General features: G+C 43.8%; 1 long non-coding RNA gene across 2 annotated transcripts in view; it reads right to left on the minus strand.

Annotated features, from left to right (window-relative positions):
- LOC133102661 (uncharacterized) overlaps positions 1–12,554 on the minus strand; it is a 116,680-nt gene extending 104,126 nt beyond the window's left edge. For both annotated transcript variants that reach the window (XR_009703031.1, XR_009703030.1), the window contains exons 1-2: positions 12,490–12,554; positions 10,843–10,960 (exon numbers count right to left, since the gene is read on the minus strand). This is a non-coding gene — a long non-coding RNA (uncharacterized LOC133102661). The remainder of the gene's footprint in view (positions 1–10,842; positions 10,961–12,489) is intronic.
- Between the last annotated feature and the right edge of the window lie 2,657 nt (positions 12,555–15,211).

A 15,211-nucleotide genomic window follows, 5' to 3' on the forward strand; every position in this document is an offset into this window, starting at 1 on the left:
TCGTGAGTTGGGTTGGGTTTTGTTTTGCTGGGGTTGTTTCCTGTATAATGATTATTCACATACACCTGATTAACCATCTGTCAAATTAAAAGTCAAGGGCCTCCCGTCAGGAATTTTGAGGATTTATTTTCTCCACCACAGAGGGCTCATAAGGAGTTCCTGTTAGAACCAGCTGGATCGCCACAGCTGACTGCATGCTCACAATTGCCACCACTGTCCTTTTCACCACTTCTTAGAGTCCAGGCAGGTACCTGGGAAGTCTGACTCCACTGGGGGATATTCAAGTTGAGAAAATGGTCTCATCTCTCTCCCATTTGGATACAGAGTGTCACAGTAACATCTATCCTATTAACCTCAATTAGGTTTATTTGACTATCCACTTTTATTCTAAAACAGCTAGTCAGAAGCTTGACCTGCTGTGGATCACACATTGTCCTATATAAATTAATTGGTAATGCCAAAAATGTGCCTAATAATGGATCTTTAGTAGGCATTAAAGAAATACAATCAAGTGAAAGCAGCTGTATTGAAACATTCATATAAACTCTAGTCAATAAACTTGGTTTCTCCGTTATTCCTCCGTGACAAACCAATAGGTATTAAATGTGTGTATATTAAGTGGCAACAATTCTTCAGGTTAAGTGAAAACTCCAGTCATTTCAATATTTCACTAACCTACAAGCAGCTGACTTTTAAATTCATCTAATTTTTATTAGTGATTATGATGATATATAAAACTGTGCTCATCAGTATAAAATAGATCTATTTAGTTCATCAGGACTTTATACCTTTATAAATTTTATAAAATATGAGTACCTACTTAATAGCATTTTCTGCTATGCTTCACTAGAGAATAAAAATTCTATTTTTGAAAAATTGTATTTGTTTATTCGTCCTGTTCTCTAGTCTCAAAATTCTCTGACAAAAAAATATATATATATTGCCCTCAATAATAAAACATAAATATTCAGAATTTGAAAACATGACAATGAAGAAATGATTGCACATGTATTTCTTCAGTATAATACAAATGTTATACCATCACTAAAAATTTGCTGCATGATGTAGAGAACAAACGTATGGACACCAAGGGGGTAAAGCGGCGGGGGGGGTGGTGGGATGAACTGGGAGATTGGGATTGACATGTATACACTGCTATGTATAAAATGGATAACTAATAAGAACCTGATGTATAAAAAAAAAAAAAAAAAAAAAAAAAATTTGCTGTATGCCAGGAGCTGTGCTAAGCATGTTACCGAAACACAAGTCCGTGTGCCTGACGCACTGTGAGGCCAAACAATACCAGAACGCCTGAGCCTGGAACAGAGAAATGTTTATTGCAGGGCCACGCAAGGAGAGGGCTGGCTCATGCCTTAAAAAGAACCCCAAACTCCCTGAAAACTTTCAGCAAAGCCCTCTTATAGGAAAGGTGAGGGAGGGGCGTGGGTAGCTGTTGCAAACTTCTCGGTGTCAGATCCTTTGTTCTTGAGGTCAGGTCAAGGTCAGGTAAAGATGTTCCTGTAAATCTCCACCAAACAAATGTTACTCTCTGTTCTGACAAGAAAGGGGAAGGTCCCAAGGCACAACTTTCACCCTTCGAGGTCCAGGCCTGGCTCAGAGAAGGGGATCCCTGGCGGGGAGGAGGGGGGGGTTACCCTGCCCCGGAGCGTTCGTCCAGCACCAAGTCTGGCTCCTCCCGCCAGCGCCCAGGCCCGGCTGAAGAGGCAGATCTCAGTTGGTGGCTCCCTCAGGGCCAGGTCCCCAGACCCTGCCCCGTTGTCATCGCTGAGGGAGCCAGGCGCCCAGGACCCAGCTGGCCCTCAGGCTCCTCAGGCTGCCCAAATGGTGGGGGTCAGGTGCCCCAGACTGTGTCCCATGCAGACTGCCGCTGCCATTATTAGGTCGCAGAGGCAGGGAGGGGGAAGAGGTTCACCTTTGCCTCAAGGCCTGGGCCCGGCCAGTGGGCGGTCTTGGCAAGGACTCCGGAGCCCTGCAGGACACACCCCCAGCCTGTTCCCTGGGCCCCCGCAGCTCACCCGCCAGCCCGAGGCCAGGTGAGCTGGAGGGCCCCGGGGAGAAGGCCGGGATCTGCCACTTACCTCACTCTCCACCCGATGACCACCAGTACACTGATGCTTGGCCCAAAAATGCCCCTCTAACGATCGCCCATTGAGAGCTGCTCGCTTGGGGGAGGGGCCCACTGCGGCGCCGACCAATGGCTGAATCGGGCCCCCTGTGGCGCCGACCAATGGCTGAGCAGGACCTCTAAGGCGGCTCTAACCATCCGGCATTAATGGTCTCCCGGTAACCTTGCCGGGTAACAGGGTGCGTGGGGGGCGGGTAACAGCTGGCAGCAGTGGCTGAGTGCTAAGGGCTGCGCACCGCGGCGCTCTATTACAAGCGCATTACGTCTGTTAGCTCTTTTAATCCTCATAACGCTCCTATCTGTAGGTACTATTGGTATTAGGCCCATTTCATGCATGAAAAACATAAGATGTAGAGGTAAAGCAAATATTTAAGCCCACCCAATGGTAAGTGGTACATAGGGGATTTCAGCTACAATTCTGATTCTAGAGTCTGAGCTCTTGGCAACCCAGCTATGCTAGCGATAAACTAGTGAGCCTTAACTTTTAGGAGGTTATGAATCACTGAGAACCTGGTTAAAGTTATGGAAACTCTCCTCAGAAAAATGCACACACACACACATACACACACACTCTTTCACTAATTACAGTTTCAGGGATTCTGTAGACCTCCTTGAAGACCATCCAGAGTTTCCCTTGTGGTTCATAAGCCCCAAATTATGGAACTCCAATTTACGTATTTCATTAAGGATCAATGTATCGGAATTTAACTGTTGTCTAATTAAGGAGCTGTAAATGAAAACATGACATGAACGTGGAGGAAGAGTGACCTGGACACTTGAACACAGGAAAGCCCTACCAATGCCAGAGCAGTAGTGAGTCAGAGTTCAGGAGTCCTACCATAAGGGCGTCTGTGTTACACTCTTCTAGTTACCGAAAAGAAATGAGGAAGGGGTGGTTGCTGGAAAGATACACACTGGAGAAAGAACCTCTCAGAAACAAGAACAGGAACTGCGGTTGGCCCAGACCTTTCTGAGCGTGAAACTGGACCAGAAGATTGTGCAGGTCTGAGACAGCCTTCCAGACCACAGCAGCAGGAACGTGTGGGCTTGACGCCAGTGGTCTTTCTCTCCTTGTCCACTCTGTTCTCTTTTTTCTCACCTGCTTACTCTTTACTCCAGATCATCTATCTCATCCCTCAGGGACTCCTATGTGTAAGTATAGCCTCTTAATTTTTGCAAACTCCAGTTTCTGCCTCCTCATCACTTCAGGCTGCCGTGACCCCTCATGGTTCTAACCTTACCTCAGGGCTCCTCTTGTGTGTTTTCAGCTACTGTTTCTACCACTGGAATGAATGGGGTTGGTTGCCCCATTCTTGCAGTATTTCCCAGTTCAAGAGCCTGATTGCAGCTAATGTTTTTTGTATGAGGTCATGCCACGGGTTTGTAACCAGCCTACAGTTTGGTTGTGCTTGTGACAGATGCCACACAATCCAAACAGCTGCAGCTGGTGGCAAAGAGGGTAAGGGACTCCTCCATGGAAATGAATATACCCCTGCCTAGGCATGCTTTCCTCGTTAGAAGATGTGATCGGGGAATTTCCTGTAGACAGGTATAGTAATAAACTATCTAGTCCAGACCCTTGAGATAGGCTGGCTGTGGGAGACACAGTGAACTTTCCACACTTCGAACTAGATCCTCCAAGAGGGTCCTCCACACCGTTAGGTGGGTGCGTGTTTAGATAGGGATTAATGGCACTAGAAGTCCTCACTGCCGATGAAAGGCCAGGAGTTGGAGGAAACCTCTGGATCTGAGACCAGCCAGGCATGCACCTCGGTTGCATGCCATCCAGGAGATGTGTGCCCAGAGATTTTTGTGCCAAGCTTCAGGACACAACAAACTTCCCGGTACATTTCACTGGTTGCTCACTGAGCTTTTGAAGGAGGAAGTAGCTTAACGGGCACTGTGACACATGCAGTATAATAGAGTTACAGAGCTAGACAGAACATTGAACACCGCCTATTCTACCCGCATATCTAGGGAGCGGGAGGCCGAGCCTGAGAGGAGCTACGTGCTGAAAGAAAAGCACATAGAGAGCTGGCGGTGAGGCCCTGATTTCCAGTGCACTTCTCCCTGTATCATCCCTGGATTGTGAGCCACGTTGGCTCTTCATTCCCTTGCCGTCACTGAGCACTACCAATCTGTGGTGAAGCAGAAAAACAAAAAAGCCTGTAAAACAATATCTCATGCTATACAGATTCAATCCCAATTTGTCTATATCAATAGGGTCTCTCTAGCCACAGATAGATGATTTATCGGAAATAATCCTAGATTAGAAGGCTCACTGTGTCACTCTTAGACATGTGAGTTAACCTCTATTTCTTCTTCTGAGAAATAGCAATTCATTATGCACTCATCATTTATCTAACAAACATTAACTGGATGTCTGCTACATTCCAGACTCTGAGAGTAAAATGATGTCGATCAATTGTCTTGTTCCTCAAAGAGCTTTTACACTCTAGTAGGGGAGTGTAAGAGAACTTACACCCAAGGGATATGGAGGCGAATGGGGAAGGAGACAACGAACTCGTGCCTGGAAGTGGGTCAGGATAAACTTGCCAGATGGACACTTGAAATTCGAAGGCGCAGGTAGAGGAAGAGTTAGGCAAGCAGGGACCAGGGCTGGGCAGGCAGATGAGGGAAGGCACCGCACATCTGGAGAAGATGTGTAGTATGACTGAAGCACAGGGTTCAAGGGGAAGACAGGGTGGGAAGGGCAAGAGATGAGGCTGGCAAGTAAGCAGGGTCCTGGTGTCAACTTCACAGGCCATCCTCTCGGTTTACCCACTGGCCATGAGATATATAGCCAGACTTTTATTCTGGAAAATTATTATAATGGCTGTAGGAGAATGTGTATCAAGAGCTAAGACTAGAAGCATGCAAACAAGTTAGGAGCCCACTGCAGTAATTTAGGAGAGTGATGACGGTATCCTGACGTATGGCAGCAGCAATGGGACCAGAGAGAAGTGGGCATGTTCTAGACATTTTAAAAAGTTATAATTTGAAGGGCTTGGAGATTGACTGTAGGCTGTGTGGAGTGTGGAATGTGAGTGGAGAGGGAGAAATAGAGGCTGCAGCCACAGCGGGGGAGCAGGCACTAGCAGGTTTGGTTTGGGACATTTAAGGAAAGTTGTGGCGAAACAGCCAAGTGTAAAGTCCTGTGGAAAACCGGACAGAAGATCCAGAGTTCAACAGAGAGTTTGGCTAGGAATATAACAATCAGCATATATATGTAAGTGGGACTCAAAACAGAAAGAAAGAAGGGCCGTCAGAATTACACGGGGAGATTTTTCCAACTACACATACCATCCCCGTGAAATTCTCCAATGCCTTTCCTCCTAACCCCCTGCACCCCGCTCCAATTCTTGAGGGTGTCAGCCATGAGTCTAGTAAATCATTACCACCATCATATGAAGGAAGCAGAGGAAAGCAGGAGACAACACCTTTAGGGACACTGACACTTAAGGGATGGGCTGAAAGAAAAGAGTGACAACAGATCCTGAGGAGCATCCAGGGAGATGGAAAGAAAACTATTAGCACAAAATCTTACAGAGGCCAGAAGAGGAGAGAATGTCAAAGAGGAGGACATGGCCAATGGTGTCAAACATGGTAGAGAGATCACATGAAACAGACCCCAAAATTGTTAAGTCTCTCTGCACCACGCCACAGAGCTATAATGAAAACCAAATAAGGTCCTGTAGGTGTGGGTACTTTCTAAAATACAGAATATTATACAGCATGGGCAGTTATTATAACTTAAGACTCAATTCAGTTCCCACCAACTCTAGGAGTCCCTCCCTGGACCCTCCAGGCCACCCTCCTGAGGTTCCCTCAACACCAAGTTTAGTTGGCCTGTACCCAGGGCAGGGGCTGTGTTTAGTTTGCCTTCACCCAGTACCAGAACAGTGCCCAGCCTAAAGGAGATGGGGAACATGTGCTCGTGGAACGAGTGAGTGGTTAGGATTACTTCACTGCATCCCATAATTCTCTTCAATGTGGAAAAGATCCAGATTCAGATTTTTTTTTTTTTTTTTTTGGCCACTCTGCATGGCTTGCAGGATCTTAGTTCCCCGACCAGGGATCGAACCCGTGTCCTCTGCAATGGAAGCACAGAGTACTAACCGCTAGACCGCCAAGAAATTCCCAGATTGTTTTTTTTTTAATAGAATCTAATATGCTTATTTCTTTTTCTTGGCATATCCTTATTTCTGTTTTATTTTATGCCCTCACAGTTTAAAAAAAAAAAAAAAACTTATCAGCTCCTTATAGTTATGAAGAAAGATATATATATAATTATTTCCTATATAAAAAACTTATTTCCTAGAGAAATCAAATACATAAAAGACTATCTCCTCCTCCTCCTATCTCCCTTTCTGCTATTGGGCACCTTGTATCTCTCCAGAGCCCATGTTTGTTGTCTGATTTCCAGCATGTTCATATCCAAATCAATCTGAACTAATTTTGCAAATAAAATGTTTTGAGAGCTCACCCTAAGTGCTTTCCTAAATTCTAAACATTTAACATCTGCTTGGCTGGACTCAATTCCTAGTCCTGTAAGTCTTCCTATATCCACCAATTTGACTTGTCATAATTTATCATTTCAAAATCTATATTATTTATTGCTCTTGATTACATTATCACAGGTGTTCTGTACTATTCGTGTTTCCTTCAATTTTTCTTATATTCTCTTGCGAAATCATCATATCTAATTTACCAGGAGGTCATTTCTACTCTTTTTCCAGCTTTTGCAAACTTTTTCCTGAATCTGCTCCTAGCTCCAGTGTGCATTTTTAAGGGTGATAAACTCAGGAAGTTTATCTTCCAGACTTGCAAATTTTCAGGGCATTTACATTTCAGAGACCTACTTTTCATGAGCAGATATTTTTACAAGGTGTTTCTGACTAATCATCTCTTCTTTATTCTCAGGTGTTTATTCAGTTTTCCATAGGTGGAGATGAGCTTTTCTGTACTTAGAGCTTTCCCCCTCCCCCTGCCACACTCCTTATGGACATACTCTCTCCTGCAGTGTACTGGCCTTCCTCTTCCTCCTTTCATACTCAACAAGGAGCAGTGGAGAGAACAGCCCCACCCTGCAACCTTTGGTCAGAGCCATCTACTGCTTTCAGCCTCACTACCCACCCCTTTCAACTTCAGGACTGGATAACAGCAGATAGGAAAGGGGAGCTGGTGGTTGCCAAGCAAGTATCATAGTAACGAGAATAAGTTTAGGAGACTATGGCCTCTGGGTCCATCCCACAACCCACAAAGATGGAATAGATTTCTGCCTCTTCCTGCAGACTTTGAATTCAAGGCAAAAGAAAGATCAAAACAGCAGAGCTGTACATGCCTTGCCCAGATGACATATGGATGCTTGTCAGTGTACTCCCAGCCCAGCTAAGAATCTGTAAACACCAGAAGTACAAGGCATCCACATAGGGAGAGAAATAGATACCTATCAAAGTCTCAGGAGCAGGCAGTTTAAAACCTACCCTCTTGCGTGCTATGAGTTTATTCAGCACTCACAAGAGAGAGCTTGGGTCAAGTATTTCTGGACCAGTCAGCTAATGATCAAGAGCAAAGAGTTGATACAGATATGGACACTGGGGGGAATTACTGTCAACCTAATTTGTACCTTTTGCATCCTAAAATATCAGCTCCTGCTTAGAGAAAATATCGTTGCTCACCCTCCCACATCACCCTCCCAACTGATATGTTTTTCTCTAGCAAACCTCTTAAACACCCTTGTCCTTGGTCAACGGGGGAAATAAAAACTGTTGATCTGCTTCATTTCTTCCAGTCTTGGGCAAAGCAAAGGAAAAAGAACAACTTGGAAAAACCATCAGTTAAAATTTTGGTATGCAAGTAAGATATGTAACCTCCTTAAGCCTCATTTTGGCTATTTATAAAGTGGAGGTAATTATATTTATCACCTAAGGGTTGTTGGGAAGACTGAATGGCATCTCTAATATAAAGCAGAAAGCATCTTACCTGGAAAGAGCTCAAAAAACCTGAGCTATAATTATGTATGTATGTATATTTGCTATCTTTAAGACGTATTGCTCTGCTAGGAAGTACACCAACAAGATCACCCTAACCTCAGTAGATAGTTAGGTTTTCAGTGAACCCACATTCCTTCATATTATGAATTAGAACATTAGTATGTATAGTAACCAAAGGTCCCTAGGTGTTGCTTGAGTATCTTATTGGTTAGAACCCTGCTTTCATCTATCTCTCTGGATTCTTCAGCTCTCTCAAGGTCTCTGCTGCACCCTAGGCCCCCTCTCCTCTTCTATGGCTGGGACCCAAAGGTCCATAATGAATAAACAATTTATGTGCGCTTGAATCTTATCGGAAGGCATTCTACCAACCTAAGGGAAACTACCCATCTGGCAGAGGCACTCTGGCTGTGGAAAATTACTGATCCACTCTGAACCATAGAAAAATCCATTCGTAAAAATCCTAAGAAGAGCAAACACTTCCCCTGGCAAGTTCTCCGGCAGGGTCCTCGGCTGGCAGGGGCAACCACCCCCTCCAGGCACCAACCAAAAGGCCAGTCCTGAGCGGTGACAAATCTGGAATCCAGTCCAGGGCCTACTGCACAAAGGGGGCCCTTCTTACTAGCTCAACACTGAATCTGAACACACTGAGGATTAGTTTTGGCTGTAAAGGAAAAGCCGATGTGGAACATATAATCTGATGGACAGGATTTGAAATGAAAGACACAATACTGCCCAAGCTTCCAGGGCCTAAATTCTTATAGGAAAGAAGCATAAACACTTTTTGGAAGCTGAGACCAGGATACGATATGATGCCTCAGCAAAAACTCAAGAGTAGCAAGGAGTTTGAACATTAAAAGACTAACTCCAATTTTCACACTGTGAATCACCAAAATCTAAATAAAGAGGAAAAGGTGTATCAGCCAGCATTTACCTTGCCGTGCCCATGCTGAAAAACTCCCCTGGTGCCTGCGGCACTCCCTCACAAAGATGAATAAGACAAGTCCTGGCCCTTGAGGAGTTTGTACCTGGTGGGAGAGGCTGGCAGGTAACTAAAATGCAAGCCTTAGTATGGAAAGTGCCAAAAGCTAAATACAAGGAAAAAGCAGCAGGAGCAGAGAGCTCTAATCTCCAGGGCTGCCATGAGTTTCCTCCCAGAAGAGGGGTCATCCCTTCTGTGTCTTGGAAAGACAGCAGGATCTTGAGAGGAGGAGGGCTCTCCAGGCCCAGCGTAAACAGAGGCAGCTCAGAGAGAGAAGAACAGGGCGTGGCGGCGAGCTGGGCTCGGCCGGGCTGTGGCAGCTGCTGAGCTGAGGCGGGGCTGGGGATTGGGGACGGCTTGAACATCCAGCAAGACTGGCCTGGACTTCTGGGGCCTTTCGAACATTGCAGATCTGCTTTTCAAAGGAAAGGCTTTTGAATGGCTGTCAAAAATGAATTGGAGCCAGGGAGAGAGCTGAAATGAGTATATTTGCATATGTACTTTTTTTCTGTTTCGCCACTTGAAGAAATAATCACACGTGCAAATCGACAACTGGCCAGTCATGTATCCAGCAAGTACTTATTCCTGAGCATATATATACTCTCGACAGCAGTGATTCTCCACTGTAGGGGATCCACCCACCCCCGCTGGACACATTCCATTAGATTTAGAGGCCAAGGGTGGTACCTCTGGGCCCAAAGGCACCTGGATAACCCTATGGAGTTCTCTCACCTCCTGTCCAAGGAAGCTCACCCTCTTTGCTGTACCCAGCTCACTGAGCGTGAAGTAGAGGAAGACCTTTGATGTGATGAAAAAAGGTGATGTGATGAAGGTGATGAAAACAAAAACCTTCAACAGCTTTGTAGGCCTATCAGACCAGATCATCTTTTGTCTTAGAGATTTCCTCTCACCTGTTCATGACACATGGAAAGCTCACCTTCTGTGTAAAAGGGTCATTATTATCACTGCAAGTGCACAAGTCCTCACAATTATTTTTGATTTTGTTTCTGTTTGGTTTTTGTTTGCTTTACTGGGTTTCCTCCATGTATTTTTTATTTATTTATTTATTTTATTTATTTTTGGCTGCATTGGATCTTTGTTGCTGCGCATGGGCTTTCTCTAGTTGCGGTGAGCGGGGGCTACTCTTCGTTGTGGTATGCAGGCTTCTCATTGCGGTGGCTTCTCTTGTTACAGAGCACGGGCTCTAGAGCGCAGGCTCAGTAATTGTGCCGCACTGGCTTAGGTGCTCTGTGGCATGTGGGATCTTCCTAGACCAGGGATTGAACCCCTGTCCCTTGCATTGGCAGGCAGATTCTTAACCACTGCGCCACCAGGGAAGTCCCTCCTCCATGTATTTTTAATGCAAAATGGAATTTAAGGAATAATTCTAAGGGGATGTTATTAAGTACTTAGCTTTTTCTTATATATCATAAAAACACAATCCCATGCCTTGTTGCTAAAATGGAAACTATTTTGATGACAGTTTAAACATAAAATAACCAGCAGAGACAAATCATGATTATTTATAAAAGACTCTATCAAGAAATTATTAACTTCTTTGGGCAATTTCCACTTCACTTGTGATTTAGGTCCTAAGAGTATATTCACCTAGTTATTCACACCAAATTAATGGAGCTGTTTCTTATTATGTTTTTGACAGTACAGCATGTTGAATCTGATCCCCATCTTACTTTTCCTAATTATTTGTAAGCTTTCCTCACCTCTGTTTTCTTTCGCAGAGCCGTTCTTCATTTCATTAAGGAGGTAACGTGTGGAGTATTAGATGCGGTTTTGGAGTGTTCTCTGATGCCGGAGCCCTTGTTCTGGAGCAGGAGCTGACTGCTCAGATTACAAGAATAAGAAGAGTAATTTGTATCTGTCAGCTGGAGAAGCTCTTGTCTAGTGATATCAAGTACTGTCCTTTCCACCTGATTCAGAACAAAGATGTGGGATCTCGTCTTGGTGGGACCATTATACTTTCTCAAATTGTCCCTAGTTTTCCAAACTGTGGCTTTGTCTCCTCAGTGAGGAAGTCAGTGTGCTCTTCCCAGCCATCAAATTAAGAGAGAAGCACTTGACCAACATCTGTGTCACTGGCCAGAAACTCGCTCTGTGGTGGTGATGGCGAAGAAATTTCTGGCACAGCAGCCCAGACTGAAGAAGAGATCCATGAAAGACGAAGCCAGAAGAGTATCTGTTGCTTCTCCAGTACACTTGCAAGTTGGGTGAGCACAGCTGATCACCTAATTCCCAAACCAGTGGATTTTAAAGAGGAAACCGTCACACCAGAACACTGAAAGAGATCAGCCTCAAGGCAGGTTCTGTCACTTTCAGCCACCAGTTTAAATAAGTGTGTCTTGTATTCAGCGCAGTGGTAAAGAGAATACATTTCCCACCACACCACACATGGGGAGCCGACACTTCCAAGATGCACTGCAAACCCATTCATAATGTATGAAGTCCTAATGGACAAATAAACCTGTCACATAAAAACTTCATTCCCAAGAAAGCTTTATTACCGAACTAAGAGGGAGAGGGTAGAAAAAAAAGACGGAAACTGACATTTTTCTGAGTATGTTCTATCTAAATGCCAGGCACTTTCTTTGTTATCCCTTTTTAATCCCTAAAAAACTTGTAAGAGGAAATTTTCCCCCATTTTACAGAAAAAAAAGAATTTAAATTTCAGAAAAGTAAACTAAATAGTTCAAAGTCACACACTAATAAAACAGCATGTCAGGTTCCAAATCCAAGACTCCCTTAAATGAAATCCCATCTTCCCTCCCAGGAACCACACTGCCTAATTTTAACCTGTTGTATTTAATTAAATAGAAGTATATTCTAAAAAAGAGAAGAGGGTGGTGAAGACATGAAACTAGAAATCCCCCAGTTTTTCACATTACTGGTAAGAGCAGTGTTCCAGATTATTGAGGATATGGTATAAAACAAACATCATTTACAGTTGGTGTTAGAATGTATTACATAATCATATTTTTTGCAACAGCAGCAGAAGTAAATTTACCTTCCTTAATATTTTTAATATGTTCTGGTTGTACTAATACTGAAATTAGACCGTGGGTGCTGAGCATGTAGCAACTGACGAAAAGGTACCCAAGAGCTTTCAGTCTGGAAATGAAAACTTTACCATAAATTCCTATGGCAGGAAGAAAAATGCCCTGTGCAGTGGTGGGGGAATTGATGAGGGGGAGGAGGAACAAAGCAAAAGAATTCAGAAATAAGACTTTCACCTTTATAGCCTGTCAAATTATAACCTTTGAAGGTACATGTACGCAGGCAAATTCCCCAGGGACTTCAGGAAATCCTATGTGTGTGTGTGCGTGTGTCCCATTTGTACTCTTAAGAAGTCTTACCTGGATTACATCCAAGGATATGACCCATTTCCAGAAGATGCAGTTGATGTTAAACCTCAGAAGACAGACAACAAGAATTGGAGCAGAGTTTGCTAACATTCACTGATATCAGTAGAGCCTAGGGAAGAACAAAAAAAAAAGATTTTGCACATCACCAATTTTAGGCTGTGGAAAAAAATCCCCCCACCGTCACGGGCGGGGCAGTTCACCAGCTCTCTAAGGAAATCTTGTGGCCTCTGGGATAACCCTGATATCAGGAAGTACAGTGGTGACCATCAAACGCACATGTATTTATCCAACTAAAGTAATCACCATATAAGAAGTTCCCAATGAATAACCAGGTTTGTTCCAAATATTTGTTTGAAGTCAATTGAAATTTCGAACACTTTTTCCTACAGAGAAAAATGACAAAAAATATTTCCTACAAAAGTCTGCAGAAGAATACTGAGAAAAAGTCATGACACCAAGCTTTGAAACTGAGTCTTTTAACCTCAGTTTCCTCATCTGTAAAATGGGGGTGAAAATACCCTCTCTGTCTACCTCACAGAAGTATTGAAAGGAAAATTTAGAAACTGTGTCACTGAACAGGTACAAGGCATTTTAACATCAACTTGTAACATTGTTATGCTATTGTATGAAATTAGTCTCAAATAATACTCGTCATGCTGGTAGTGAAAAAATAACTAAAGAACAAGAAATTGTAGTGAGGGAAAATACTGGGGGATATTATGAACGCTAGAGGTAGAGGAAAAGCAAAGGAGGAAGATTAAATAAATGGCATCTTGTCTTTTCATTTCTTTTTATTCCTTGGTTCTATCACCTTCTAACATGCAGTTTAACTTACTTATCTTTATTGTATGTCATCCGTCTCTCCTGCTAGGCAGTATGCTCCCTGAGGGCAGGGATATTAAAGCAGTTGGTTTACTGATACACCCCAGTCATGCAGCACAGTGCCTGGCAAGTAATAATGACTCAGTAAATATACTTTAATGAGTGAATATATAATGTGCTAATGATGCAAGGCACATTCCCATTACCAGTGTACCATTCAAGAAAGACTGATGGAACAAATTTCTCTCAGCCATTTCCTTAACAAACACTCCTAGGAAAACCAGGCGGCTGCAGCCTTTCAGTCAGGACTTTGTGATCACGAGGAACTTGGGATTGCTCTGGGCTTAGGCAGACCTTCAGGAGCTGCAATTGTGCTTTCTGAATGGCGCTGCAGCATGTCTCATTGTGAATCTTTGCAGGGAGGACACCTCAGTCACCCCGGTTCACGACATCTTCTCCTCCTCCCCCTCGGGCAGGGCAAGCTCACAGAGCACTGATAACACCTCCTCTTTGCTCCTTGATTAGAAGAACGTCCAATGCCCCCCGCAGGTCTTCCTCTTTCTCCCCCTGGGGCTGTTGACTCATTTTTCTCAGCAGGCTGCCACCCATTTTCCTAGAACTGCTGCCTTTTATCAACAGGCACTGTGCTGGGGGGCAGCGAGCTGGTTGTTGGGTGCAGCCCTCCAGACATCTCAACAAAGGGAGGGAAGAGTCACAGTTTGCCATTCTGGGGGAGCCAGTCTCCCTGGGATCCTGCTTTCCAGCCCTGCTGAAGAAGTCTGTGTTCCAAAGCCTTGCTCCAAACCAACATTTCTGATTTCACTTATTAGATTTTAGATCTATAAGAGAACTTAGAAATCAAATTCAACTCCCTAGTTTCAGAAGCCAAGAAACTGAAGCCCAGAGAGCGGAACGTGACTTGCCGAAGGTCACACAACCAGCAAGTGGGAGGCAGGGAGGCCTTTCCCACCTTAACCTCACCATTCCCTGCAGTGCCAGGAATGCCTGGGGAAAGTCAGACACTCTTACTTCCCAAGAGTAAACACCAGCAGTGTCGTAAGAGCAGCAGCAAAAGGTTGCATGCATTTGGAGGAATGAATCAGATTTTCATAATTTTTGAAATGCCTATATCCAGATAAATCCAGTAGTAGTTACTTTTTTTTTTAAAAAAAGTACTTTTTTTCAACAGGTTTCCCAGCAGTTTGCTTTGAATAACCTGTTCTATGTGAAATGTGGTTTTCATTCCCACACTTTGCTGCTACAATCTCAGTCCACAATGTAGTCCTATAAGATGTGATTGAACTCAAAACTTCTTGATGTAATCATTAGAACAAATGAGTGTCTAAATTCTCATTATGGTTTAATAAAAGTTAGGCTCTGGAGGAAAAAGGGTATAGATGAAATAAAGTGGATAAACAACTCCAAACAAACATTTTTGCAAAAACAGGTTTATAAATTGGTGTCATTGAGGGAATAGGGGTTGCTTCTAAAGTCTGAATTGGCAGACTCAAGAGGCCAAAAAAATTTTAAATGTTCAGACAATAATATTCTAGAGCTGAAAGGCCATGAAGATGTGTTATCTAGCCCAACTATGTCAAAGCATGGTTGAGAAATCAAGAGCCGAGAACAGGGAGGGACTGTCTCGCCCAAGGTCAGTGAGGTCTGCTGCTTCCTAGTCGGAGTCTCATTTTATCAGTTTTCACACTGGGTGGAAAAAGAGAGGGGTAACAGGGTAAGACCAGAGAGGAGCATGGAATTTTCAGGAAATATCATGAGTTCCACCCAACCAAGAGGGAAGCTCTCAAAATGTTTTTGTCAACTCTAGCTAGTTTTAGCACAAGAGAGTAAATGGATCTTTCAGAATCACTGGGCAAAAAAGGTAAGCAGAGTC

This window comes from Eubalaena glacialis, chromosome 12 (assembly GCF_028564815.1).
Source record: "Eubalaena glacialis isolate mEubGla1 chromosome 12, mEubGla1.1.hap2.+ XY, whole genome shotgun sequence".
Classification (NCBI taxonomy): Eukaryota; Metazoa; Chordata; class Mammalia; order Artiodactyla; family Balaenidae; genus Eubalaena; species Eubalaena glacialis.